Source organism: Vidua macroura, chromosome 6 (assembly GCF_024509145.1).
Source record: "Vidua macroura isolate BioBank_ID:100142 chromosome 6, ASM2450914v1, whole genome shotgun sequence".
NCBI lineage: Eukaryota > Metazoa > Chordata > Aves > Passeriformes > Viduidae > Vidua > Vidua macroura.
Window position 1 is genome coordinate 8,784,750 of NC_071576.1, and position 16,523 is coordinate 8,801,272.

Here is a 16,523-nt window from a genome sequence, read left to right on the forward strand (position 1 = left end):
AAAGGAGGTGCAGTTATGAAGTTCTAACCATTGCTAGCCTGGTTTGCAGGGGTCATTTACTAGTGTTGAACAAGCTTTACCTGCCTATGTTGCTTTCCTTTACGTGGTTTGCATCCCCCACTGAGAGTGAAATTTGTTTTGTGCAAGGCTTGGAACACTAATTCTGCCTCTTCTCAGATAGTTTGGTTACCAGTGAATTTACCACAACCATGAAAGACCTTCTAAACAGAGCAGTGCTCCATCATACTACTTTTTCTGACCATTGCTGTCTATGTCTACCTTTCCTGCACTCCATCCTGTTGCTGGATTTCACCAGACCAAGTTCCCTGAAGGGACATGAAAAAGGCTGAAGAATGTTTGCACTGGCAGAAGACCAAGCTTTCAGAGGAGGCTGTATGAGCAAGGTTTATTAGATGCAAAGGATGGGCTTTTTGGGGACAACCAGAGCAGGATCTGTGAGTACAGTGTTTGAACTCTTACATTTATGTAGAAATGCTGAATGAATGTACATTGAATATGTGGGCCTTTGGAAAATAAGGTTTCCCTCCTAGAATATGAGGAGAGGCATATTAGGTTTTTCCAAGGAGTCCTCACTTCTTGTGGCTCAAGCTTCAGACTATTTCATGATTAGGCATTGGCAATCCTTGACACGGCTGAAGGAGAAGGAGATGTGCTGGGTTCTGCTCTGGGACTTCTGTGAGTGAGTCTAGTGACCAGCCTTTGCTGGGGGTCAGCCTGGTGACAAGGTGACACTTCCATATTGCATAGTTCTGGTTTCATGGGTTGAGAGTTTTAAGGTTTTGTTGTTGTTGCAGTTTTGGGATTTCTTTTTTTTCTTTTTTTGAGAATAGTGTATCTTGTATCTCTTTTATGGGATACAGGATTTTAGAGAAGTGATACCTGCTGTTCCTGTGCAGACAGCACTGGGGGCAATGGCTAGTGACTCAAAATGGATAACAGTCAGATCACTCTGCAGTGCTGTGAACTCAGAAAGAAGAAGTAAAACCATTAGAGATGGATCAGACCTCCCAATGTTTCCCACACACATCCTCCAAACTTCTGGCACCTTGGCTTGCCTTGGGTGTTGCTGGTGAGTCAGGCACACAAAGGCAGTGCTCTCCCCCAAATACAGTACAAATAGTGTAACCACTATTTGTGCTTCAGGATTTTACCTTTCTAACCTTTCTACCTGGGCTTGTGTGACAGCAATAAAGCATTTTTTTCAGCTTTTAGTTTAGACTCCTAATGAAACATTGTCTTAGGTGCCCAGCTTGGGAAAGCTAAGCTTTGAGTTACTTGGGGAGCTACTTCTTTTATTCAGAAATGTGGATTATTTGGGCAAATAAACTGAAGGGAGACAAGAAAAACTCTGGTCACGCTGTTGTGGTTAATGACCCCCCCTTTGTAGTGAGACTTCCCTGTCTCTTTTCTTCTTGGGCACCCCAAATCTCCCAGAGCTGCTTTAGCTGACAGTGGCATCTCAGTGCCACTATGAATGCTTGAGCAATTAATTCCATTTCTCCTCTCTGCCCACAGTAATAACATTTCCCCATCTCTCTGCCATGTCTCACCTTTGAACAGAAATTGCTCTTAAATATATTGATATCTCAAAGGTTTCAGGAGTTTAAACCCTTTTTTTTTTTTTTTTTTTTTTTTTTTTTTTTTTTTTGCTTTCCAGAAACTTCAAACTTCAATTCAGGTTGAGGAAGCTCTAAGAGTAAGAAAAGAACAGTGCTGGGAAAAGGCCAATGATTTTGAGGTTTTTCCCAGGGAAGGAAGAATCCCAGTGAGAGGCAAGACAAGACTTCACAGGCATTACACTGCAGCATCAGCCTAGGGATTCTATTCTTGCTGATTTTCCCTTCATAACCCAGGCCACTCCATGGTCAGCTTGTGAATCCGAGAGCTTAATTTAGGCTGAAATTCTGTCTTCCCCTGCAGTCTGTATGTCCCTCTTCAAGCAGCAGCAAAGTCAGGAGGTAACTTGTGAACTGGCTACTCTGGATAAGTTTTCATGGGCCTGGGAAAACCCATATTCATCACCCAGAATTTACTTCACTGCTTGGTTCCATGTCTTGTCCCTAAATGACACAAGAAAAAGGAAATTCTAGGTTTTGCATGGGCAAAACGTGGTGTCCTCCCCTTTAGCCCTGAGGTTGGAAAGAGAAGAATTTCTGAATGTGTACACAGTGGATAAAACTTCAGCCAAAACAGCAGATATTTGAAATGATATAGGGTAGAAAACCAAGGTAAGTCAGTCCTCCCAAAGTGATCATTCCATAGCAAGATGTTGCCTGCTGTTCTCTCTGGTGCTCCTGTGGGTAGCCAGCACTCCGTTTATGTGATTAGATAGTCTATATCTGCAAATCCTGCTAAGCACACAGTGAACCAGAGGAGGAGGCTTATCTCAGTTCTCAGGCAATCTTGTTCTTTGTGGTCTTATCCCTTATGATTTAAGACATGACAACAGGAAAATAAGCCACTGGAGTTGTGAAATTCCATGTATTTTTATTCTGCTGAGATTCTTGAGTAGAGGAAGCATGAAAAGATGTGCATGTTTCTAAGAAAGCACCTCCTCAAAAACTAAAACTAAGGAAGTAGAATAGAATCTCCATAAATTACATCATCTCTCTGTTAGTCTCTGTATGTCTGTTGTTAACAAAGTTTTTTGAAGTTGACTCAGCCTCCCACTGAAATCTCCAAAAATATTTATGTTCCTCTGAAGGATGTTTGATCCTGGCCCCACACAGAAAATCAAGAAAAATAGTCCAAGAGTCAGTATATACCCAGAGTATTTTGTGTGTCCTACTCTCTGAGAGGTGTCTGAGTCTGCCCCTACTCTGTTTCATTGCTTCAGGGTCTTGTGCCACTTGTCCACACTTGCCCTCCTTTGCAGATTTTGTCATACACACTGGCGTATTTTCTTGTGGAAGCAGAGTGTGTTGGCAGAGGGAGGGAAGGGCTGGCACATGCCCACATCCAGCTCTGACAGCAAACTGGGAAGTGTGTGCCATCTGGGAGCTCCCAGATAACTCAGGCTGGCTTTATCATAAAAGTACATATCCAAGCCCATTTACTGCTTCTGCCCTGGAATTGAACCAAGCGAACCATGTTCACTGTGCACCTTACAAACACAGCCAGGAAGAGAACATGTCTGCAGCTCAGACAGCAGTGACAAATATTTCAGGGTGGTATTTCCTATAATTATCCAGGAGTTCATAAAAATAAATAAGTCATCCTCCTGGAGGACCTTATGGCAGGAGTGATTTTGCTCAGACTATCCCAAAGTGCATTTTGGAGGCACACCTGAGCAAAAGGGCTTTTTGGTGACCACATCCTGCCCCGTGACCTGCTCACTCCTCAGCCAAGCTCCTGGCCTGGCTGTGTCAGCTTCCAGTGTCCCCCATCCCACCCTCATCCATGGGACAGAGACTGTCAGAGGAACATGGCAGGGGGATGCCCTGCAAGAAGCAGCAGAGCAGTGCCCTGTTTTTTTGTCCCCACCAGCTGTGCCCTGATGAGAGGGCCACCCTCCTGCTTCTGCAGCAGAGAAGCATTTCAGGGCAGGGAGCTGGAGTGGACCAGCACAATTGGTGGGTTTTGCTGGCACTAGGATGTGAGGAGAAGGTTCCCTTTTCTCCTTGACTGTGGGTGCTGGGCTGCTGTAAATTCCTCCTGGGCAGCTCTCAGGCAGCTGTGCCACAGCCTGGGAAGGCAGGTGCTCTGCCTGGCTGGGCACACGAGCCCAGGGCTCTGCAGCTGAGCCTGATCTGGCAGGGCTGAGGGAGGTGCTGGGTTCAATTCTGGCAGGCTCAGGCACTGAGGCTGAGTGCTGGTGCCTTGAAGTGCCAAAGAGGAAAGTCTGGGGGTTTCTGTGGTCATGTAAAAGCTAAAAGAAGGCTTTTTTGAACTGTGCCCTTGTACCAATTTTGCACCAAAATTTGGCTTAAATTCTTTGTTGCATCAATTCCTCGTTCTTGGTCACAGTGCAGCTGCCTGCCCTTGCTTCACATTGGTGTTTTCATGCTTCTTAGAAGTGCATTTTTTTTTTTTTTTCATTATTTGTTTGATTGCCTGGGCATTTTTTTTGTTCCTTGTTTGGGACCTCCCACTTTGTCCTCTCCTATTCCAGTGTGATGACAGCATGAATTCTCTGGTGTGAATGTTTCTGTGAATATAAATTCTCACCAGCTTTTGCAATGCTTCATGTGTGCCAACATCCACGGAAAGTGTAGAGCTGGGGTAGCAAATGCTTCCACACAGTCTCCATTTGAACAAAATCATGAAGAATATTGTGGGAGATGTCTCTATCTGGTTCTAGTTTATCTGAACATCTGCTAGGAGAATGGGACTCTCCAAAAGCAGACATCATTATTAATGAGACTCAGGATTTGTATGTGTTAGCTGAATTTCACAACTCCTTCCAAGTAGTGAGAAAAAATATTTAGGCCTGATAATAAGTAATGAATCCAGATGTTTTTAAAAAAGGTGAATGTATAGCCACTGGTTGTAGATAAATCTTTTTTTTTAACCAAGCATTTTAAAAAAGGGTACAAATTATTTCAGTAGTTTTGAACTGCTGTTCCTAAGATGCTGTCTGAAATTCTAGTTCACATGTGCTCCAGCAAGGCTTTTGCTTAGAGGATGCAAGAAGCAGCATCCAATGTTTGTTTTTTCTCTGACCTACTGCTGAGTAATTGAATCATCCCAAGCACCAAGCTAATGTTTTTCCTCCCTAGGAGAACATAATGTTACTGGGAAAAGAAGAAAAGGGAAAAAAATCAAAAAGGCAGTTGCAGGTATTTGTTCCAAATGCCGCACAGTGTGTGCCTAAGACAAGGAAAGAACGTTTTTGTAGCTAAAGAAAATGTTCAAATATCCAAATGAGCATGGCTGGTGGTGCTGAGCCCCTGACACCTGTGGGGTCTAGGAGGGTGCAGCAGTCCTGGCTGGTGGCATGTGATTGCAGATAGGCAAAGCCAAAAATATAGAACTTCACTTTTGGTATATTTTTTACCACTCCCAGGGTAGATATCTGCATTATTGATGCTCAGAGCTGCCAGAACACCAGTTCAACAGACTGGCTATTGCAAACAATATGCTGAAAGAGGACAACCTGGCCTCATCCTGACTCTTAGTGAGTATCCATCCCTCAGTGATGTGGATGGGCTAACTGCTTTGGGCCAGGCCCTGTTGTTGGTAAGTTTTAATTCAATGTGCTGTGGGCAGGCAGAGAAATTAGGCAGAAACTCCTTCTCCACTATTGTGGGCATGAGCTGGCTGCTCACCAGTAGATATCAAGATATCAAAAGGATTTTCTTTGTCAGTCTGTCTTGGTCTGCCTGCCCTCAGAAAAATATCAGCTCTTACTGAAAGGAAATAATTTTTTTCTCCTAGTAGTGTTGTCTCACAAGAGGAGTATCTTTAGGAAGAAGGATGGAGAGGAGGCTACCAAACCATGGTAGGCTGCATTAGCAAAAGCAGAGGCAGCACAGTTCCCCTTCCACATGACATCAAGAGACTTGAGTTGTACAGAGGACCCCAGGGTGCAGAAAGGCAGCACTGCCAGGCAGGAAGCCTGGAGACTTCAGTTTCACAGATAGGGTATGCCTGTGGCTTTTGCAGCCTATCACATGCACATTGTCCCTTGGAGAATATAGAAGGAAAAGGAAAGAAATACAATTAGTTAAATAAAGCAAGAGTTTCCTGCATGTCTGGTGTTTGCTGCTTCCGTGGACAAGGTGCTGGGGCCCCAGCAAGCATTTTTGATTTTGCAAAGAGAAATTGTGTTTTGTGCAAAATAGGTGTCTTTTGAATGTCTGATTTCTGAAAAAAGATTCAATTTTGGTTTTTTTGGTCGATGAAACATGTCTGTGGGGTTTCATTGAAGCGCTGCCTTTAGTTTCCCCATTTTTTTTTTAGCTCCACGAAGGCTTCTTTTTGCAGAATAAAAAGAAATTGTGTCTGTATTCAGCTAGAGCACTGAGTCAGGCAGATCAGTGGCTGCATTTCACCTGTCTGTTACAATCTGTATCTCTGTTATCAGTGGTCACATCAGTGTCTCTGTTCAATGCTCCTTCCAAGCAAGAGCTATCCTGGTGGCAGCGATGGCATTCCGGGAGGTCCCATGTCACTGAGTTCCTCCACCACTCACAGTGTTCACAGTGTTCAGAGGTGATCCAGGTGGCTTTGCTGTACCAGCTCAGCTAAAAATATTAGAGGGTCATCTCAGAAGTTGCATTGCTGTGGGCACTGTGATTTCAGCTGAGCTGCAGCATCCCCAGCAGGCAGCCTTGTCTGGGTCGTGTCAGAGCACCAGCACAGAGTGCTCGTGGCAGCTGCACTGGAGGATGCAAATTACTGTCTGCATTGTGTGGGTGAGGAGCAGAAGCAGCCCTGATGAGGCTGGTGCAGTTACACGTGCACAGCTTGGATCCAAATCCAACCCCTGACATTAAACAGCCCTGAACACTGAGATTTATTTTAGGATAATGCAATCAGTGCTTTAAATAAGGAGTTTTAATGGGAAAACATTGCCAAGGTGCAATTTCCTGCTAGAAGTTTAGAAGTGCAAACACAGTTTAGGAGAATCTCTACTTCAGCAGGATAATTTGTTCACTGGGTTGAAAACATACCTGCCTTCCCAGCAGGGACACAGGGACTTACCAGTTCTTCAGACCTCTTGTGTACTGTGATTTGATGATACAGTAAACCCAGCTTTAGGGTTCCCAGAACCAGAACAAAAGTACCAAATCCTCTGGCCCAAAGTACTGATATTGCTGCACAAACTCCCTCTGCTTGTCCAAGTGTGCACTGAAGGCACTGCCGGGCAGCACTGCACTGATGAGCTCTATGGCACATTGGCTGTCACCTGCCTTCCTTGAGCTGGAAAAGCAACCAGCCCGGAGTCTGACCAGTGCTTTATGGCCAGGTGGAAATATTAGATGCCTCTGGCTGCTGCAGGTGCCATTCACACTGCTGAGAGCTGGGGTACAGCCCTGGGGAGCTACTCCCAGAGCTGCAAAGCTGCCTAAAACCAGGCAGTGCAGCTCCACGCTGTGGGGAAGGAGGGAAGCAGACGGGTTTCTCCACTCTCTGGCGCTCAGCAGCTTCCCCTCCTGGGATGCTGAGGGAGCTTTGCTGACTTCTCCTACCCCCAGGTCTCCCCTTCTCCCGTCTGTGGTGTGGGGCTGGGAGCTCCCCCCTTCCTCAGGCTGCTTTTGCAATCTCCCCTGAGCTGTGCTGTGACTCCTGCCACTTTACAATTTTTTCCTTGGAAAACAACAGCAGGTGAGTTTGGGAGGATACAGGACAGGGGACCAACAAAGCCCTGTGGAGGACTTTGCTTTCTTTCTTCAAAGGTGTTTTTCTGCCCACAGGGGATGTCTGTGGCAAAATTCCCTGTGCTTCCATGGGGACCAGCCCTAAGGAGGGGTTAATGTTCAGCTGCTTTGCTGCTGCTGCTGCCAAAACCACCTCCTCCAGGTGCCATCCTTTAGGAGGGGGTGCCCCACTGCTCTTGTGGCACCCAGAAATCTCCAGTACTGCACTGCCAGCGCTGGCTCTCCACTGATTAACACTCACTAAGGTGCTGTGGGGTGCTGAGCATTGATGGCTCTGGCAGAGTGTCAGCTGAGTGTAGGGTAAACCCTTTCCTTGGGGTCAGCTGCTGGTGGCCAGGCCCTGACAGGCCCATGGGCTCATGGTGCAGGTAAGGCTAATGGTGAAACCAGGCTGCCTGTGCCAGGGCTGCCAGCTGGGGAACAGGGCTGAGGACTGCCAAAAGACATGTCTGATACAATATTCCTGGGAAGGGTGGCAAAGGCACACTTGTTGTGGGATCAGTCAGGCTTGGCTGCAGCAGGGATAACTCACAAGACTGATCCAAACAAGTTGCGGCTCCTTGTGACCCCTTGAGTGGCAAATGCTGAGGGTGTTTGGGGGCATCCAGCAGTGGTTAGCAGCTGGTTTCATCTTGAATGTTTTGCCCTGGTTTGAACTTCTCCCAGGCTGCCCTTGGAAGATCACCAAGTGAAGAGTACAGCAGCACAATTTCAGCTTGGTACTGTCAAATGGGCCCAATTGCTTTCCTGTCATTTTGGCTGACAAAGCCAGTTGTACCCTGCCACTGTCAGAGCTTCCAGCAAGCTGTCTGTTCATCTCTAGCCCTAAATGTCATCAGCAGTGACATAGATCCCTGAGAGTCTTGTTAGTGAGTCTTGCTGGCAGAATCTCTACTTTTGATCCCAAATGATGGTCTCAGCCATCTGTACTTGGATCCTGGTACTCCTAACAAGACAAGAAGTCCACTTTCCTTGCCTAGGAGGTTATGCTAATCTTCAATATTGCCATCCAACACTGGCAATATCCTTGTTTCCCTTTTGCCAAGGCAGGTAAGGTTTCTTTGGTGGTAGACACCTGGGTGGAAGTGTGTTCAGTGCACCATTTAGCTTGCTTGGATCTGTCCAAGTGCAGCTTGTTTGCTGTCCTGATAACTCTGCAATGGTTGGAGGCTGCCTTGAACTGCCTTTGGTATTTGTTGTGCTGCTTTATTATATTTTCTCTTAACATGCTCCATACTCAGGAATCTGCCTACTGACTGCTCATGTGCCTGAAAACTGGAGTATTTTAGCAGCTTGGATGTGAGGAGATTGGGGATGTAGTCTGCTTTGGTTGCATGCTTTTATTCTGCTCATGTTTTTACCATATGAATATTTCATCCCAGGTCTGGTCTCGCTTGGATTGCAAAGTTACACAATTTTACTGAAGCTGTTGTATCCAACAATGATGGCAGCCCTATTGCTCCTTCTTCCTGTCTCAGGATTATCACGGCCCAGATCTGGGACTCAGCTGGGCAGAGTGCACTTGTGGCAGCTGTCTCTCAGGCAGCTCTGCAGCGTGTCCTGACACCTCTCCAGGCCCCTCTCACCCATGGGGACATATCCAGCTGTGTCACATGCTGCCAAAGAAGGTACCTTTAGGAGGCCTGAACATCTTGTGTGTAATTTAGAATCTCCTTAGGGGTATTTGTATCCTGCCAAGCTTTAATTTTGCTTTGCTTAATTGCAGGTTTGGTTTGTTTTCTGTGTGATGCTGTGAAATATCTGGGAACTCACCCTGTTTACCATCAGTCCCTGTGCCTATTTGCCTTCTGCTTTCTTCTGAATTAATATCACTTCAAATTAGTACTACCTTTCACCCCTCTCTTTCTTGAAGCTTTGACATAATTATTTCTCTTGCAGTACTTGCTGTTGTTGACCTGTGTGTCATTTGCTGATAAACCCTGCCCCTCACCATTCAGAAGTAAAGCATTTGCAGTGCATTTTTTTCACCAGATTTTCCTCCTCTGCTTTGTCCTTTGTCCTCCTCTGCATTTCCTTGTAAATAACTTCTGGTGCTGTTTTTCCATGTATTTCTGGGCTTTTCCAGGCCTGTTTAGCAAAGCAGCTCTGTCCATTTCACTCAGGCTGGCTTTGGAAAGGCTCTTCTTAATCATATCTGTGCACATTTCCAGCTCTTGTGTGGCAAACAGAGCTCCTCTGAGCATTTCTGGACCCTGCCCTGGCACCTTGGTGCTGTATCTGCTGCCTGTTAAGGACAGGCTCTTTCCCCTCTGCTGTGAGCCCACAGATCCTCAAACAAGTGACTCTCTGAAGGCGGTGACTGCATTTGTCCTGCTGTGGTTGTGCCCCTGCCTTACCCAGGGGGTCCCAGCAGCACGTTTTGGGGGTGCTCCCACGGGGCGCTGGTTGTGTGTGTGCAGCAGAGGAGCTGCAGAGTGTCCCTCTGCACGTAGGCACACACAGCTGGCAGCTGCTGTCATGTCCTTCTCGTGACTCCAAGCAGCAGCGTTGGGCACTGGCCCCAGGAGAGAGCAGGGATGGTTGGGGAGGAGCATGGAGCTCTCCAGAGCACCAGGATGCTGTTGGGAGCAGGGCTGCACTGCTGGGAAGTGACTGTGAACACGGGGATGGTTGCAGAGCTCCTGAGCTGTACAGTCAGGGCTGCAAGGGAGCAGGACCTGGAAACCACTGGTCACTCTTGCAGGTGTTGGGAGGCTGTGTTGTGGTGTGTGATGGGACTTGGGCTCAGCTCTGCTATCACCTTGCTCAGTGTCCTTAGTCTTGTCACTGTGCTCCCCAGACTGAAATGTCTTTGCCCATTACATGGGGATTTTTTGGCTTTTTTGTGGTATATTTTAAGCATGGCAAACTGACAGCTGTACAAAAGATAAATCTTATTCTTTCATCAGTGTTTCCTTCAGCAGGGCTAACCCTAAGCTAACCACTGATCCAGATGCTCTTGGAATCGACTGGGAGTTTATACATCAGCTCCTTGCTGAAATGCTGTCACATCCAAATTGTGATTTATGCTCTCTAATGCTCTCTCAACACCTTTTTAATTTTTTAATAGATTTTTTAGCAAAGTATTCCGCTTCAAGCCCAGCATTATTCATGTATTTAAGATATAAACAGAGTAATTGGTGAAGCAACAGCTCCATTCAATTTAACAGTTTAACAGATCAGCATGGCTGAGAAAGGAAACTTGCCTCCTGGAGCTATCCCCAGGTGGCAAGTCAGGAAGGCAGAACAGCAGATTAGGAACTGCTCTGCTGATGTCTTCTTACTACACCAGCATTATATTGGCAAGGAAATTGCAGGCTTCCCTCTTTGACATGGTTATGGTGATAAATTAGGTACACAGAAGAACTAATGATGCAATTAACTGGAGTTATGAATATATATAAGATCTCTTTCCCAAGGTCAGCTCTGGATGACACAGAAAGGCATTATAATAACAGGTAAGTGTCAGACAGTGGTGGGCAGCATGCTGATGGAGCCTAAATGCAAACTTTTGTTCAGGGAATACGAAGAGAGGAGGAAGAAAGGAGTATTGAAGTTCATGGTATCTCCCTCTGCTCTCAGAGGAGCCCTGTTTTTAACAGGCAGTTTGGTCTCTTGCCACCTGGGTGCTGAACGAAGCCCTGCAACCCCACACAAAGTGCTTTGCTAGGAAGCCATGCAGGACTTGAGGGCTGGCCTCTGGAAGCTTCAGACACACATCCTGTGGGGGCTCCAGAGTTCCAAAGCATGGAACTTGGGCTTTTTGGGTGCTACTCAGCATTTCAGCAGGCAATTCAGTCTACTTGGCCCCATCCCAATCTCTCCTGTATAACCCAGGGTAAGTAATTTGGGTCAACATTTCAACAGTATCTGGCGATTTTTTATTCTTTCTTTGAGCACCTTCATGTTTGTTTAGCTTTGGGCAACTAAACTGGATTCAAGCCAAAGCTGCTAACCTCAACTCTGCAAGTAGGGCTCTCTAAAGTAGTATAGCCTAAGTACAGGACTCAAAATTGCCAGACACTTTTGAAAAGCTTGGCCTTACATCTTCTGTCTCCCGTTTCTCTGTGGAACACAAAGAAATAACAGTGCTTCCTTTGCCTCCAGGAAAGCTGAGGGCATGGACACAGTAAAAGTAGAAGGGCACTCTCAGACTCAATGGATCAAAAAAACGTCTCAAGTAGATTTTTTTTAGATTTGATTCCATTTCCAAAGTCTCTGTAATTACTACCATACAGAAGTCATACAGCTTTGCAGGCTTTGCCCCACAAGTGTCTCCTACATCATTCCAGAGGAGCTGCACACCCTGCAGGGAAATGCTTTGTGAAGTGGTTCTTGAGAGACATCCCTGTGCTTTCTAAGTGATATGAGTAGTTTTATCCACATTTCATCAAATGACCTTGCCCAGAGCTGCAGCTCTGAAGTCCCTGCAACTCTGCAAGTTGTGTGTATGCAGCAGATTTTTTCTGTACCTCTTTTTCCAGTGAGGATGTCCTTTTCTAAAGTGAGGGCATTAAGCTCATCAGTTTTCATTCCACCTTTGTTTGCAGTTTGCAGAATAAATGGAAAGGAGCTGTATTTCCTTTCTAATTGGTGAGTGAGTGGGTCTGTTTTCTACCCCATAGCAAAGAGAGGGGGGAGTTATGCTCCCAGAGGAGGGCCTGGGCTGTCCCAGCTCTGCAGGAACTGAGAACTGATGCTTCTCAAAAAGGAAACCTTACAAGCCAATGTCCTCTGTGTCAGGGCAACAAAGTCCAGCCTTGGGCAGTCAGGGATGGGGAGAGCTGGCAGTGGGGTGGGGCTGAGCATGCCCTTGCAGATGAGCTCTGCTTCTGCAGGCTGAGACTGTGCTGTCCCAACGCTGGGCAGGTGAGGTGGCCCCTTCAGCCACCCGTGGGGACATCTCAGCTCCATGCACTGGATCATGTGCTGATCTGTTTGTCTTCTCCTCATCCTCCTGAAAGATTTATGAGGAATGATCCAAGATATGGGGATTTTTATTCCCCTTAGCTTCCAGCCCTTGGAAAGCATTTCCTGGTGGGAATGTGGCTCTCTGTCACCCGGGTCACTGCGGTCCCTGTCCCAGGCACAGTGACAGCAGTGGAAGAAGTGACAGCAGCCAGCAGCAGTGGCAGCAGTGACAGCAGCGGTGGCAGCAGTGACAGCAGCAGTGACAGGAGTGGCAGCAGTGACAGCAGTAGCAGCGGTGGCAGTAGTGACATCAGTGGCAGCAGCAGTGGCAGCAGTGACAGTGGTGGCAGCAGTGACAGTGGTGGCAGCAGTGGCAGCAGTGACAGTGGTGGCAGCAGTGACAGTGGTGGCAGCAGTGGCAGCAGTGACAGTGGTGGCAGCAGTGGCAGTGGTGGCAGCAGTGGCAGCAGTGACAGTGGTGGCAGCAGTGGCAGTGGTGACAGCAGTGGCAGTGGTGGCAGCAGTGGCAGCAGTGACAGTGGTGGCAGCAGTGACAGTGGTGGCAGCAGTGGCAGCAGTGACAGTGGTGGCAGCAGTGACAGTGGTGGCAGCAGTAGCCGGCTCGCGGCAGCAGAGGGAGACGCAAGCCTGGCCACGGGCTGGGGCTCCGCTCCTCCCGCTCACTCCTAAGCCGCAAAGCAGCAGCAGCACGAAGTATGAAGATGTCCCTGATTTTCCAGGCAGGAGCTGCCTTTGTCTCTAGTGCCAGGCATCGTGCACGCGGGACTTTTACCAGCTAGGGAAACAAAACGTTAACATCGTTATGTACAGTTTTGAAATTCCCATCTCGGTGGGAGGCAAATTCTGAGGCAGGGGAGATTTCCAGTGTGCTGTTTCCAGGAGAGAGATAGAGGAAGAAAAAAGGAAAGACAAAAAAAAAAGAAAAATAAAGGGAAAAATATATTAAAAAAAGTAATAGCAAGAAGTCAGTAGCTGCTGATTAAGGACCACAGCACAACTGAGAAAGCACAGCCTTGTAGGGCTGGCTTTGGACTCAGGCAGGAACAAGGGACCTTGATACGTTCTGCCTACTCCCCTGTCCCCTAGAAAGAGTTTTGCAGCTGCTGCAAAGTCCCAGCCAGAGGTGCATGCTGCTGCAGGCTGGGGTAGCCCTTGTCCATGGGAGCATTCTGCTGGTGTGAGATGGAGTGAAGCTGGAACCTTTGTCAGCCCACAGGAAATCCCAGAGAAATGTGGGCTCTCTGCAGTAATGGGGGATATTACTTTGAATGGCTCAATAACACTACAGCTCCACTACCTCCTACACCATAATGTATAAACTCTTTTACGGATCTAAATGGAATTTCTTCCACATTTCCTCAAATTGCATTGTTTTAAGGTACCTTTGCATTTTTATTGGCAACCCAGTTGTAATAGATGGAATCCATATAGCATTGATGCTGCTTTCTAGGACATGCCTGGTAGCTGTGATATATAACCCAATGAGGCCTTGGACTAAAGCTTAATCTTATCAGAAGAATTCAGGTAGTTTGGGACTGAGATTGTGCTACTAACAAGTGTTTCCAGCCATCACTGCTGTGATGAAATGGGATGGAAAAATTAGGAAATAGAGCTGTGTCTGGATCCACAGAGCTCCTCAGTGCAGCAGCACAGAGAAAGGAGCTGGCTGTGCCTGGCAGCAGCTTTGTGATTAAAATAAACAGTTCTGTGCTGCAACCCCAACCCTACCTCAGTGAGTTGCCCAAGCCAAGAGACATAAATCCTCTTCAACTGCAGAGACAAACTGCAAGTGATCACAAGAAAATGTGGGTAGTTTACTGATATTTTTAGGAACTCCTCTCCGTCTAGGTTAAGAATGAAGAGAGGGCTGTCAGTGCCTTGGGGATTGCTGTGGGTATAAGCCAGCACCTCAATTTATTTCAGCTCCTCTAGGAGCAGAGATACATCATTGTAGCTGCTGGGCTCTTGATCTGGATGTGCAAAATCCACCCTAAAGGCTTGCCAATATAATCTCTTAATGCCACCATCTCTCCCACCTAATGTTCTACCCCATGGTGCTGTGTTATTATTAGGCAGCTTATACAGTGTAGGTTAAACTGGAAAAATCTCCGTTTCTTAGCAATTTATAGCCCTCAATTATTGGGGTCTTAAGGTCACACAAGCCTATGTGCATAAGCTAACTCTTGGAGAGCAGGAGGTGACTGCTTGGAAATTACTGCATTTAGCTCAGAAATTTAGCTCAGAAAAGACAGCAGGGAGATGTTTAAAGGAGACAATGCTTGAAGCAGGACAGCTGAAAAAATTTAAGATGTATGTAGCCCCTTTGCTTCCTCTGATCTTTTGGGGGCTGAGTTGTGTTCAATCCACTTCTCTGGCTCTAAACAACTGCCTTAATAGTCATGCCCATGGCCAGGTATCCATGCTAAGGGAAGCCAAATCTGCTGGTTTTCAGTACCTAAAGGGTTTTGCTTTCTTGCCTGAAATCTTTGACTCTAAGATTTCCTCGCATCCCAGTCCCATAGAGCCAGACTGCAGCAGTTCTTCAATCCCAAATTCAGCAAGGAAGGAGATAATGCATACATGTGCAAAAATGGTCTCCCAGATACTGGCTCCAGACCTCTTGTTCAAGTCTTTTTGTGCTGCACTGCTGTTAAGCCAACATCCCTGCTGTCCAGATGTACGTGCCATAGCACTGTTCCTCTCCTACTCTGCTCCTCAAGTGGTCCTGGAGCTGTGAGATGAGGTCAGCAGTGTCACTGGGGCACTTGTACATCCCTTGCATCGTTATTTGTTCCCAAGGACTATTCTCTAACTGTTTAATTAGTCCCTTCAGTAACAAACTATGTACCATTTGTTCTCTTTCAGTTGATATTTACCCTGTAGGAATCAGGGGCTCCTGAGAGCTGTCACACATCAGAGTGTTATGGGGACCCCAGGGAGACAAATCATGTGTGGGCTTTGGTAATGGCCCAGGCAAGCAGGGCAATAAACCAGTCCCAAATGCCTGCTTTTAAATACTGAGAGAGACACTGGAGCTGGTCTATGATTGTGCTTTTTAGCTGGTGCTCCTCTCCCTCTCTCCAGTGATGCCGGGACCTGTGCATGCACCTCCCTTCAGCTGTCACAGCTGCAGGCTGCCAGGCAAAGTACAGCAAGAATTGTTTGCCAAAACCTGTCCAGCCAGAGACAGCAGGAGAGTGGAGAGGAGACAGCCAGGACCCCACAGCCAGAAGCAATGCCTCCCTGTGCAGCAGCTGAGGCTGGGCTGCAGCACATGTGTGGTGCTTGGGACGATGGGCTGTTCTCAGCAACCTGAATTTCCCAGTCATGTATTTCTGGGATGAGAAGGCCTTGAATTTTTTGATGGCTTGTCAAAAATTAATAGCGAACTAACCTCCATGAAGGTGCTCCTTTGATATTTTTATTGCTTGAAATTCAGAAGCTTGCTGTGGCCTTAGTCCTTGAATTTTCCTCTAACCCATACACTGGAGCAAGCGAAGCACCACTGACCTCAGTGTGAGGGTGGACTCCTTCACTGGCCAAAAGAACAATATAAAGGTGTTTTTTCTGCTCAGGTGCTGCATATTGCTCTCAACTTGTACCATTACATACCTAAAGAAATGCTGGTTCTTGCAGACTGATGGATTTGAACATGCCAGCATTGCTAAACACTCTATTTAGGATTTTTAAATGTTTAATTTGTAGCGATAGAGACTAAATTGAGAATTAAAACCATGCACATCAGTCCCAAGGGAGTTTCCCTCTTCCCTCCCACTCCATCTGGAATGAAGAGGAGTTGGAATTATACATGAATTAATGAATAAGTAATAGAGAGTCACACAAATAAATTACAGATGCAAGGATTTTTTTAAAATCATCCACAAGTTAATATTTATTTATGTAACTTGCAGAATCCCAGCCAATGGCTGCATAAATATTAATTACTAATTAAATTTTAATAGCAAAGCAAAACCCCTGTATTTGCTAGATGTATATATATTAAAGGCATCATTATTTGTTTGGACAATTAGGTTTGTTTGTGACTTTGGTCAAGCGGTGACAAGAATCCAATTTTAGAGCAGGGGATATCCTGGATTAATCATGCTTTTTGATTTGATTGCAATTGCTCAAAGAGAGGATGAATTAATTATTTTTTTTTACATCCCATGAGGAGATTATAACAAATTTAAAAAGAGCCCTCAGCAAAACAGAGGCATTGCTGGACTCCCAGTTGTGCATCCCCGCTAC